Raw genomic sequence first — 13,059 nt, 5'->3', positions numbered from 1 at the left:
AATCCACTTTAGGCATGAGAAATGGTTTAGCGGCTCAAAATTAACGTCAAATTAATCAACAAATCTAAACCCCTCCCCACCAAAAAAATATCTGAGACGCCGCCGAAACGTCAATTTTTTCTTGGGAAGTAGAAACAGAAGAAAAATGGTGAAATCGTTAGATTTTGTCGGGTTGTTAGATTAGTCCAAAACATACATCGAGCCGTAGCTGAAGAGGACGGACGGTGCGAGTGCGCCTAATCAACCTCGACGGTCCAAAAAACGAAGGACTAAATTATAGTCCACCAGGACCAGGGGCAAAGCAACAAAAACAAATTGCACCCGTGCAATGCACCAAGTGCGGTTTTAAGTGTTCTACCAATCAGTCAATCCATCAATTAAATGTGCAGCCTCTTATAGTGGGGACCCCACCTAACTCAGCTCAAGCAATTCCAACCCTTAATTGTTCATGGAATCTTGGCTTCCCTAGCTGCCCAGAGGACATTCAAGGCTGCTTTCTTTACTTTTGACCCTCCTGGGGTAACCTCCGGCTGCTTTCTTAAGTTTTGAGATATTTAAAAACGGACCAATAGCTTCACTACTTACTCCTTCCTGTCATCATCTAACCATTACTTCTTTAGTCTCCTTGGTAACTTGTATAGTCAAGTGCCTCCCTCACTTATGTTGATGTTATTGAACCCAAATAAGGGAATTTGATCCACCAGTCATGGGGATTCTTGTCCCTTGAGATATATGTAAGAAAATCAAGTTGGGTTTTAAACTAATTGCAAGTTGCAAGGTCATTACTGGCTTAGACTTCAACTCAAATGGGCAAGTAAAAACTATTCAGATGAGCGAAAGAACAAGACAGGTTCAAAATTCCCCACGTTTAAAAAGGCTTTGGACCAGTCAAGCTCAATTCGCTGAAGTTGGACGATAACTTTTTCTTTTTCTTTTTTTTTTTTTTTTTAATTATTTTAAAAAGAAGCTTAGGTTCGTTGAAAGTTCACTGTTGAGGTAAGTGACATTAGTTTAACCATTCAAGTTTACTTGCCACCATTCTTTCGTAAGTGCCCACTAAGTTTGGTCGCCGTTTTATGTCCAATGCTTTTTTATTTTTATTTGGGTAGTACAAGTCATTTATAATTTTTTTGAAAATTACAAAATTATTATCTAATTATTTAATCTTTTATTTTTATTATCAATTAACTAACGTAAAAATAGAAACATTTAAAAAGTCAATATAGTTCAGTGATAAAAAGAAGAAGACAAAATTAAATAATTGAGATCATTTTATAATTTTACATACTTGAGTAACAAAAAAAAAATTCATAGTTAAATGACTATTAATATAGTTTACCCTTTTAATTTAGCTTCTAATTTTGTTCATTTATTTTATTAAAATATTTATCAATTCATTATTTTTATTTGGTTAAAATTAAAAAAATAATTAAAACGATTAATTTCACCACACTACGACATTACCTATTTTAGACAACTTAGGTCGTAAATGTAATTATTTAAAAAATGCATTTTTCATAAAATTGGTTGTATTTCAAATGATGCCATTGTCATGTCAACAAATTATTAATATATCAATTCACTCTTATTTTATAAAAAATGATTACTTAAATAATGTATATCTTATTCAACTCTCCTAATACATAATTTTGTTAGTCAAAATGCCATATGTATTTAAAATGTAAATGCTTTGGACACTAGCTGCATGTATTAATTAGTCAAGTTTCATTTCTAAAAATTGATTATTTTATTGCATGGAATTAAAGCTATAAATATTTTATTTACTATAATTAGACGGTTGGTATTATAAAATACTGAGTTTTTGGGGTTAAGATGTGTGGCTGGATAAAGAAAAATTGGTGGAAGTCAAATATTAAGGTTGAGTGGATGCAAAAATAAATTAGTACAATCCCAAATGGACACCAAATTTACAAATTGTTGGGTGGAAAGAGAAAGTGGTGAAGGAGTCCACCAACCAGGCATTATGGATGAACTAATTGTCAAAACCGGTTTGGACATAAATTACATTTTCATGGAAAGACAGACAGTACACCAACGTGAACTGCAATTTTCCTACTTTTCAGTTACTTCACCAAATTGGTTTTTAATTATGATTACTGGGTCGTTGTTGTCTTTTGGTGGCCAGATGATATTTTTCAATATCTACCATTCATAAATGGAGGAGAAAAGATGCGTAGTAAAAGCCCAAAAGCCCACTCCCAACAAACTCTAAACCCACAAGCAAATGAAAATAAAGACACTTTTTTAAGCAAAAGTTGAAATTCTACTTTTCGCTAAAAAAAAAAGTCTTTTTATAAAATATTTTTTTTTATCGTAAAAGTACTTTTGAAAAATTTAAAAGCATCATACTTCTTAAAATGATACTTCTTTAAAAAAAAAATGCTAAACTAACCTGGTGAATCACCAGAATATAGGCAGAGGAAGTCGGCGTATAACTCCTTCCATAGGAGGTCATGTTGCGACAACCCAAAAATGAAACAAGAATAATCACTAAATTGGATTAAATTACAAGGACCCATAAATGGAATTAACCCTCCATTGTTTTTCATTAGCCATCTAATTATCAAGTTATTTAAGCTTAAAATGAATTTATGACTGACTATGAAAATAATCCGAAATAAAAATTAGCAAAAGGCTACCCGCATCTAGAGGTGTTTATGGGTTGGGCCGAGTTGGGTTTTGGCTGGACTTAACTAAAAAATCATGCCCTGAAAAAATGGATCTAAAATTTTTACCCAAGCCCAACCCAGATAAAAATATTAAAATTCTGGCCCGGCCTGGCCCGCCCGTATTAATTTTTTATATTATTTTTAAATATATATAATACATCAAAAATATTAAAAATATCAAAATAAATATTTCTAAATAAATTGAAAATAAATTTTAAAAATATATAGATTTAAATAAGACTAAGATAGATGCAACTTAACAAGTAAATGCCTCTAAAATAATAATAAAAAATTAACAAATGCCTTTAAAATAATAACAAAATGAACAAGAAAATAAGTTTTATACAGTATCCAAACAATAAGAATAAAATAGTAGCAACATAATGGTAGTAAAATAGGAAGAAAACAACAAGAAAATAACATTCAAAAATAAATAAAAAATGCAAAAAAAAAATTGTCTTTTAGTGAATTCAGGCCAAGCCTAGCCCAAGCTAAAAATACCTTATCCAAGGCCCGACCCATTTTTTAAACGGTTCTTCTTTTTTTGTCCAAGCCCATTTTTCAAGCCTATATTTTTACCCAAACCCTCTCACATTTCAGGCGGGCCTTCGAGCCGGGCACAAGTAACCCGACCCATGAACTCCTCTACCCATCTCCTCAGGTCTATTTTTATTTTTTCATTATTTAAAAAGGAATATCACTATAATAAGATTACTTTAGACGTCAATATAAAAATTATTATATTTATTATTTTTACTTTTTATTTTCTTTCATCTCAATATTATTTTCTTTTCTTCGTTCTCACTTGCCCCATAGTTTGTCTTCCCCTTTTTTCATTCTTTCAAAAATATATAATAAATGAAGATCATTTTTAAATAGGATTAATAGACAAATTATAGTTAAATTATGTTTTTTTTTTTCCATCTTGATACTTTTTTTTACCACAAGTGATATTTAAGGCTCCGTTTATTTGCTAGTAAAATATTTTCGGAAAATGATTTACTTTTTAGAAATGATTTACTTTTACGGTGTTTGGATGTATTTGTGTAAAATATTTTCTATTGTTTGGTGATTTCCTAAAAATATTTCATAAAAGTGTTTTAAATTAAACAAAATATATATTTAAGAATTTATTATCTTTTCATTGTTTAATTGAGTTTATTATATATATATTAATAAATTTATATTTTAAATTGTTTTTACATATATTGCAATGATTTATTTATAAATAAATAAATCAAATTAAATATATAATAATACTCAATTATTAAGCTAGAATACTAACCATCATAAATTGAAAACAACCAAAGTCAAATAAATTATTTCTAATTGTGTTTTAAAAAAATAAAAACAAAGATTAAATAATTATAAATTAGCTTCTAAACCACAATTAATACTAGAAATTAATAATATTATCCAAATGCATAATTAGTAGTACACCACATGATAACAACAACATTGTTCAAGTGCATAACTAATATTACACTACATTAAAGTATCAATATCTTCAACCTTGAGAAAATTTTTGAAGCCAAATTTTTCTATGTTTTTTACTTTTAACTAAAAAAGCTTTAGCATCAAATTCATGACTCACTAGATAATCAAACACAGTACACAAGAAGTCATCATCAAATCCTTCTACCTCCATTGATATCACTTCTTCGTAAAGATGCGGTGTCTTATCCGCAATAAATTGTTCCAAAGCATTAGCAATTTTGCCAAGTTGTTCACGCACAAATTTAATTTGTTCATCAATGACATTTTCTTGAGTATTTTTTCTTTTACGTTTGGATGTGCCAAATGAAGATACTTTTGTTCTTACCTCCTCAGTCTCTTCATCGTCGCAGTCTATAAGCACTGAATCTTGGTTACCATCATCCAAATCTATGTCAGCAAATGTTCTGGCAAAACTCCTTGTTGCTATATCTTTGTCAACAACCAAAGCCATTTCATCATAATGATCAATGCTTTTATTCAAAAATGGTTCATACTTCTTGTGTGCCTGTTGGATATAATACACAATTAGAATAACAAGTAAAAAACAATTGAAATATACTTAACATATATATACATATATTACCATCATTGTTGCATCATATGCCGCTATTTCACATGTACTCATTTTCATGTTATCATCCCATCCAAAATCACTTTCAGCCCGAATTGTGCATATAATCTGCCATTGGTTTTTTACAGTCCTCAAATTATTTTCCACATGCTTCACATCACATTGGATTTGAAATCTTTCAGAAATAGCTACGGCAACTCGATTAATAGAAACTGCTTTGAAAGTGTTAGAAGACTTATTTCCTTTCTGGGCCTCCTCTGCTAGAATTTCAAAAAAAAGATGTTCCATCGGTTTTGTCCACCTGAATTACTTGAAGGTCCCTTCTTTGTTGCCCTTACCCATTCTACATTAATAATTGTCATTGTCAATGATTTCAATATCCAACAAGCTTAAAACATAATAAATTCAATATCTAACAAATTCAAGACATGATAATTTCAAAATCCAACAAACTAAAATTTCAATATCATTATCCAACCAACATTAACAAACAAAAAAACAATTTTAATACTAAAATATACATAACATAAAAATAATAACCCTAAGCCCTAAACCTACCTGATATTTCTAGCTATATAATCAGTCCACATAGTTTATGCAATTTTGTCTCTCTTAGCAGACCATTCTCTAGCTTCTTCTCTTTCTTCTCACTCCGTAAGAGTTGGTATTATCAAATAAGACTCAGGCTCCTCGTATAATCCATGATTAAGTAAATCACTAGGATGAACTCCCATTATATGATTATGAACGATACAACAAGCCAAAACTATATCTACTTGAGTTTGAAAATTCCAAAATGGTTCAACATTTAATTCACGAAACTGTTTCTTCAAAATCCCCAAAACACGTTCAATGGTGATTCACAATGATGAATGACGAAGATTAAAGAGTTCCTTTGCATTTTCAGGCCCTTGAGCACTAAACTTTTTTAAATGATATCGGATATCACGATATGGGGTAATATATCCCTTTCGGATGCCATATCCAGCATCAGCAAGATAATATTTACCTACAATTTTACAAAACATAATTATTACTAATAAAGTATGAGCTTACTAGAACTATTTGGTATTTATAATGTTAATTCTTACCTTTCGGGATTCTTAATCCTCTTAGGCGTGAAAGTGCATCACTTAAAACATGAGAATCATGTGCACTACCTTCCCAACCAGCTAGAACATAGGAAAATTTTAAATCAAATGTAATGGCAGCCAATAAATTTTATGTCATCCCCCCTTTACGACTACGAAATCTTCCTTGAATGCTAAGTGAAACGGATGCACGAACATGAGTTCCATCTAATGCTCCAATACAATCTTTAAAATAAAGATAAAACCTTGAATTCTTTCTGATTTCACTAGGAGTTGACATCAGGTAATCTAATAACTAGTTTATACAATTTCAAAATAGCTTTCAATACAACCCTAAAGTAACGGTAAATTGTCTCAATTGATCTATAATATCTAGATCCAATCACTCGAAACCTTACATTATGATCAATTATATGTAAAAATATTACTACTTGCTCCCTAATATTCACCGATGTAGTTTATTGTAACAAATTATTTCTACTAAGAATATCACACAAATTAAAAAAGGCAATCGGTTTCATCCTTATCACATCAATACAATGTTGGTCACCACTATATAAAATACTATTAATATAATTTTCTCTTTCATAATCTCGATTCACACGAGGGTGAGAAGTAATTTCCTTCCTAGTTTTTAATTTTTTTAATCCAAAGAGCCCCAAAAGCTAAAACTGAAGCTACGACTACGACAATTGCATTTTAATCTTGATTACGATCCATCTACACAAAACAATGCCACACAAATATTTGATCACTACAAAAAAGATGCAAGCTTTTCATAAGATCACATATATGACTAAAGTTACCATGACTAAAGTGCATACATACATATATGAAAGTTTTTCAAGCAATGATAAGATAATAATTGCTAAAAATCTTCATTGTTTTTGTAAAGAGACAATCAGACAAGTCATGTCAGATTAATAATGGGACAAAAATCTTTTACAGTTTCTCAAGCAATGATAAGATAATTAAATTGCTAAAGACAAGCATGCTAAAGACAAGATCACCTACTTAACAAAAGGAGCTACTAGTGAATTGAGATATGCATATCAAGAAGGTTACCAATGTAATAGGTAGATTCAACAAAAAACTATATTAAGTAACTATATTAATTGAGTTTTGATTAAAAATAGACAATAATAGGTTGACTAGTCATTAGTCTAATACACTAGTAGCTCATGACGATATTTGATTTTCTTGGCACACATACTGAATTAGTAATTGGTGGTTTCAAAGATATAAACTTGGATTTTTGTTTTGTTTGAGCTTGCCACATACACTCCTAAGTTGAATATATCTTTTATCTTGGTTTTACGATCCACAAAAAATCTAATTCAAAGAACTTACAGAGAATTCCCATAACAAGGTTTGGATGTTACCATTTAGACTAGATTCTTTTTCTATCTTAGATTTTTTTTATCATCCTAAATCCCTATAGGGACAAATACAACTATTCGGTTCCATTGCAATAGGCACAGAAACCTTCTATAGTCACCAAGCAATCTCATTTAGGAAAAGTAAAAGGGAATGGAGTTCAATTTACAATTGTTTACTGAAAGTGTGATAAATTCTACAAATCAGTTTGAACATACGGCCACAAAAATTATAGATACAATCATGTAACCAGGCTATTCAAATTGTCTCTGGTAACCATATCAAATTGGACACCTGAGCACATGACTGCTTTGGACAGTTACTTTATATATTTTATATCACTTTCTCCATTCCCTTAGTTAATTGGAGTTTAATGGTTGGATGTAATATCTGTGTTCTAAAACATGTTGCATAACCTTTATATTTATCATCCTTAAAAAAAACCATATAGCTATAATGTCGTAGTAGAGAAAGTAAGGTTTCATTACCAGACTGGTGGTACATTGGGGTTTCCTTTCTAGAAAATGTTACCTCTGGAACTAATGCTATTTGGTGTATTATTTAATATTTTAAATACTAATGAAAAAGGAAGATAAAGCTAACAGAAAACAAATTAGGGACTTCGACATTTTCATCCATAGTTGCATGTAACTGATTCAAAGCCCAATCACAAAAAAAAGGCAAAAGTAGATAAAGGAACCAAAGCATGAAACGAGAAAAGCTAACAATCTCTACTTGGATCTAAATTCAGACGCAATCATCTTTTTAAGTAGCACAGACTAAAATAAAACTCGCAAATTTCAATCATGGCAATCAAAACAACTGCAATTAAGAGAAAATTTAAATAAATACAACGCAGCTGTTTCAATAAAAAAGAAAACTCATTCTAATTAAAAAGAATCAAGTGTACTTGATAGGATTTTCAGCTGCTACCTCACTCCCAGTTCCCCCATTAGAACTGATGTACAAAATCGGGGAAAGTTTCACCCTAATCAAGCGAATGACAGTGGGTATTATGACAAGGTAACTATGCATTTCTATTGATAGGTCTACAATCTAACTTTTAGGTAACTAAATCTTTCTCGTTCTTCCAGTTGGAGAAAATAAAGAAAGAAGCAGTTGAAAGATGCAAAATCCAAACAGATTAAACAAATAGATGCAAAATCCAAACAGATTCTTCAACAAAAAAAAAAAAGGAAGAAGAAGATTTGAGTGAGAGAAGCGACAAACATGAAATACAAATTAAGAAGCATAAAAAAGTTACCTAGATGAAGAAGGAGAAGGAAGATTAAGAACGGAAGGAGGAAAAAAATTGGTGAGAGTTTTGGAAGATGGAAAGTGTCTTACAGAAATAAAATCGGTAAGACATTTTCCCTAAAACCCATTTCATTTTACCCCTGTTTTAGAAAATGTTTTCCAAATGTAATTTATTTTCAATCAAACAAACACCATAAAATTAGGAAAACATTTTTCTAAAATATTTTCCTGGCAAACAAACGAACCCTAAATTACTTTTTTTCCCTAAATTGATATTCTAATTAGTCAAACCATTAAGTATTTTTTTTTAAAAAAAAAAGCTTAACCCACAAATTTGTACCTAAACAATACTCTTTTTTCCAAGTTGGTACCTCAACTTTTTTTTTTGTCTTAAGTGGTACCTAAACTATTTTTTCGATACCCATTTTACACCAAAATGTTATATTTGTTAAAAAAATACCAACCAATAATAGATTGACCTGTCATATAACCTTTAAAAAATAATTTTTAATTTTTTTTTCTCCTTGACATTATTTCTCTTTCTTTATTTTTTTTTTCTAATTTTCTTTCTTATTCTTTTATAATGTTTGCCAATGTTACCAATGTTTGAATTTGGCCCACGCAAGGTCGAAATGTTGGCAACTAAATTTGTTTTTGAGCTTCACTGTCTACTTGCTTAACCTAATAGGATTAAAAAAGTTTCTTCATTGATCAAAAGTAGTGTTTTCAAAACCAGATTAGAGCGATTAGTTGGATCAAAAATCAGTCAAAAGATAGGAGTTGAACCGGTTGACTCACGAGCCAATACAAATCAGTTCAACCGAGCTAAAAAAAATTGGTTGAGCCCACTAAACTAATTACCTCTATTTTTTAATTTTTATGATTTTTTAAATATATATAAAGAATAAACTTAATTTTTTTTGCTACATGACAATTTTTAATTGGTTATTTAAAAAAAAAGAAATTTAATGGTTTGACTAACAATAGAGGTACTTATCTGGGGAAAAATTAGTTTAGATTCCACTTGTAGGGGTGAGCATTCAATCGAATTGAGTCGAATCGAGTGAAAATTTTCGAGTTCACGAGTCCTATTTTATCATCCTAACTCAATTTAAAATTTTTTCGAATCGAATCGAGTCGAGTCAAATCAATTTAAATTAAAAAATTAAACATGTCAAATAAAATATTGTTATATAACTAATTACATGTTAGAGAATATAAATTTGGAATCATATATATTTGATTTTTTTAAAATAATAAAAATAAGATACTTGAGTATTATCTATTAGAAGCATTAGTTAGGTCCAAAATTATGATTTTAGAAATTTTTAAAATTTTAACTTTTTATATATATTTTAGAATTTTAATAATTTTTAAAAATATAAATTTTCAATTTTTATAAATACTTTGAAATTAAAAATTGTTTTAAATTTTGAAAATTATTTTGAGTTTTTTTTTTTGTATTTTTTGTTGAGAGAGACCAATTTGCTTATTTTCAAAATTGATAGGGAGCAAAAGGGTATCTATATTAATCTGTTATTCGAATTATTCGAGTTATTTGCGTAGTAGGCCCAATTTGCCCGGCCGAAGACTAAAATAAAACTAAAATTAAACAATCCAGTTTTTTTTACAAAGCCCAAAATACAAAATAAAAAAAAAAACCTAAAATTAACCTAATCCTACAGCCGAATATACAAACCCACAACCTTAACTTTCAGCACAAAAAAAAGAGAGGCAGAAACCCTAGCCTAAAAGCCGTCGTCGCTCCTCCCATGCATGCCAGCCTCCTCACACGCATTCTCTGCCATCACCTGCAACACGCAACAGCAAAACACAAGAAGTAGAAGAAACAAATAGTAAAAAAAAAAAAAAGAAACTAAAAGTTGTAATTTCGGCTATAAAAGAGCCACAACAACATCTATGTTTCTTCCTCATTTTTTACGAACACAAAAAAAGAAATCAAATACAAAAAAGAATTAGTCAAAAAAAGAAAAAAGGTTGCCTTTCTATTGTTGTTTTTATTTTTTTTCTTTTCACCTTATATTTGTTTTCATTTTAAAGAAAATAAACAAAAAAATAAAAGAAGAGAGTCGAATCTTATCTATTTTTTGCATTTGCGCTGCCGTATGCTGCCGAGGTTTGTTAGTTCCGATGAAAAATGACGTCTTCTGGACTCGGGTACTCGAAAAGCGAAAAAAAGGCTTTTTATTTTTTCGACCACCGTAGACGGTGGCATCGTCGTCGACGACCGGCGGCCGCCACGGTGGCCACGACCGAAGGATGGCCGAAGTGGGGAGAGGGTAAAAGAGTTGAGAGAGTTTTTTTTTAGAAAGAAGAGTAAAAATGAGTTGTGAAAAAAAATTGATTTAAATAAAGATGCAAAACGATGCCATTTTGAGCTAGGGACGCAGATGCCAAAACGACTAGAGTCAACCCGTGCGTGACCCGACCCGCTCTAGGGGAATCCGCGTGTTTTCATTTTCTGGGTTATTTATACTCCTGGTCTTTTCGCATTTTTGGGTTGTTTTAGTTTAGTCTTTTTTTGATTTTTTCTTTCCTTTTAATTTTGTCACATAGTTCTATTTGTGCTTCATTTTGGTCCCAAAGTGAACGGCGCTGTTTTGGGAAAGGGAATAACTTCCCCAATGACCCCTCCTTCTTTAAGCGCATTAATTATCAATCCTATTTCGATTTTATCATTAAATTTATTACGATTTTTGCCTCTAATTTTATTCGATTTCAATATAGTCCTTTGATTAATTTATTTTATTATTTGTTTATTAATTTATCTAATTATTCTTCATTTTTAGTTAATATTATTTTTATTTTTATATCCATTATTTATCTTTTTATAACTAAATTTTAATATTTCTTTTACTAATTTATTTTTTATTTCTTTTACTTTTAGAATCATTAAATTTAGTCTTATGCGTGTGTGTTTTATTTACTTATTTATTATTATATTTTATAATATTATTACTATTATTTTTATCATTATTATTTTTATCATTATTTTTTAAACTGTTTTACCCAATATTGCTTTATTTATTTGTTTGTTTACTTACTCTTACTTTTTTTAATTGAACCTCTTTTAGTTTTTATTTGTTTATTTATTTATTATTGCTTTTTATTTAATTGGCTTATTTTATTTTTTATTTATCTTATTTTTATTTTTTTCGTTATTATCGTTATTTATATTATCGCATTCATTATTATTTCGTTATACATATTAGTACCGTGATTTATTATTACTTTCTTTTTTATTTTATCAAGCATATTATATTGTTATCACTACAAAAAAAAATTAAAAATAGGCAATGTTTCGCATTTGAAAATCCGAAAAGTAGTTCCCTAACTTATGGGGCTTTGACTTTCTCGTTAAATTCAAATAACCGAACAACCTTTTTAAAGTGTGAAATTTTAATTAAAATATTTTTGGGAATTAAGAAAAGTCGCGTGCCTAACTAACGGAATACGACTTCTTTCTAAAACCGAGATGATTTAAATATCTTTTAAAATAAATAAAATTTTAGTGTTTGTTATTGTTTTTGGAGATTTAAGGCATTATGTCCTAACTTATGGCATATAATCCATTCTTTTCGATTAACTCGAAATAAGCCATTAATTCAGTTAAGTAATGTTTTAATAAAGGATTGTATTTCAAATCTTCTCAAATTTTCAACTTTTGACACTAAGACATTAATTAATCAATTAGGTACCAATTTTAGGCGTTACGAGGGTACTAATCCTTTCCCATACGTAATCGACTCCCGAACCTATTTCTTGAATTTTCGTGGACCAAAACTGTTGTTTTTGTAAATCTAGTCAATTATTAAAAACGATCAATTTACGAGGTGATCCATTCAGACCTTATAAAAAAAAAAGATTGGTGACTACTCCCATTTTCATTTTAAAATAAAAATTCGGTTTCAAAAAAATAGTTTTGACAATTTGAATTGTGAAATTCAACTCGACTTGCACTCGAAACTTGAACCGAGTTACTTGAGTTGACTTGAATAATTCGAATAACTCAAAATTCAATTTTATTTTATTTTTTTTAGAATTGAATTGAGTTTTGCTCACCCCTATCCACTTGTGACCAAACAAATATTTAGGTGCCAAAATGGGAAAAATGACATAGTTTAGTAATCAATTTATGAGTTTAAGTTTTTTTTTGTTACAAAAGAGAGAGAGAGAGAGAGAGAGTATAAATTAAATACGAATTTGTGAAATTATTTTTGAAGAAAAGGAAACTGAAATACTCAAATCTCTTATTATGCTATCATTGTGTTGTGATATTAAGAAGGAATTGGGAGGGATAGAAAACCCCATGAAGCATCTAAAATTTTTGGTTTTCTAAAATTCAAAAATATAAAATTGAATTTTTATTTCGTCATCCAAATTATTTTCTTCAAAGCAGAATTATTATTGCATGCATTTGACTGTATTTTTAAAGTGTTTTCTTTGGCATATTTTGATACTCACTTTTATATTTTTAGTTCTAAAAACTTTTAAACAACATATAAATACCTTCTATCTTTTAACAAACCTAGTTTTTTCTAATAAAGATTTTATT

The sequence above is a fragment of the Gossypium arboreum genome, chromosome 11 (assembly GCF_025698485.1).
Source record: "Gossypium arboreum isolate Shixiya-1 chromosome 11, ASM2569848v2, whole genome shotgun sequence".
NCBI lineage: Eukaryota > Viridiplantae > Streptophyta > Magnoliopsida > Malvales > Malvaceae > Gossypium > Gossypium arboreum.
The sequence above is the reverse complement of the archived record's forward strand: the minus strand, read 5'-3'. Positions refer to the sequence as shown.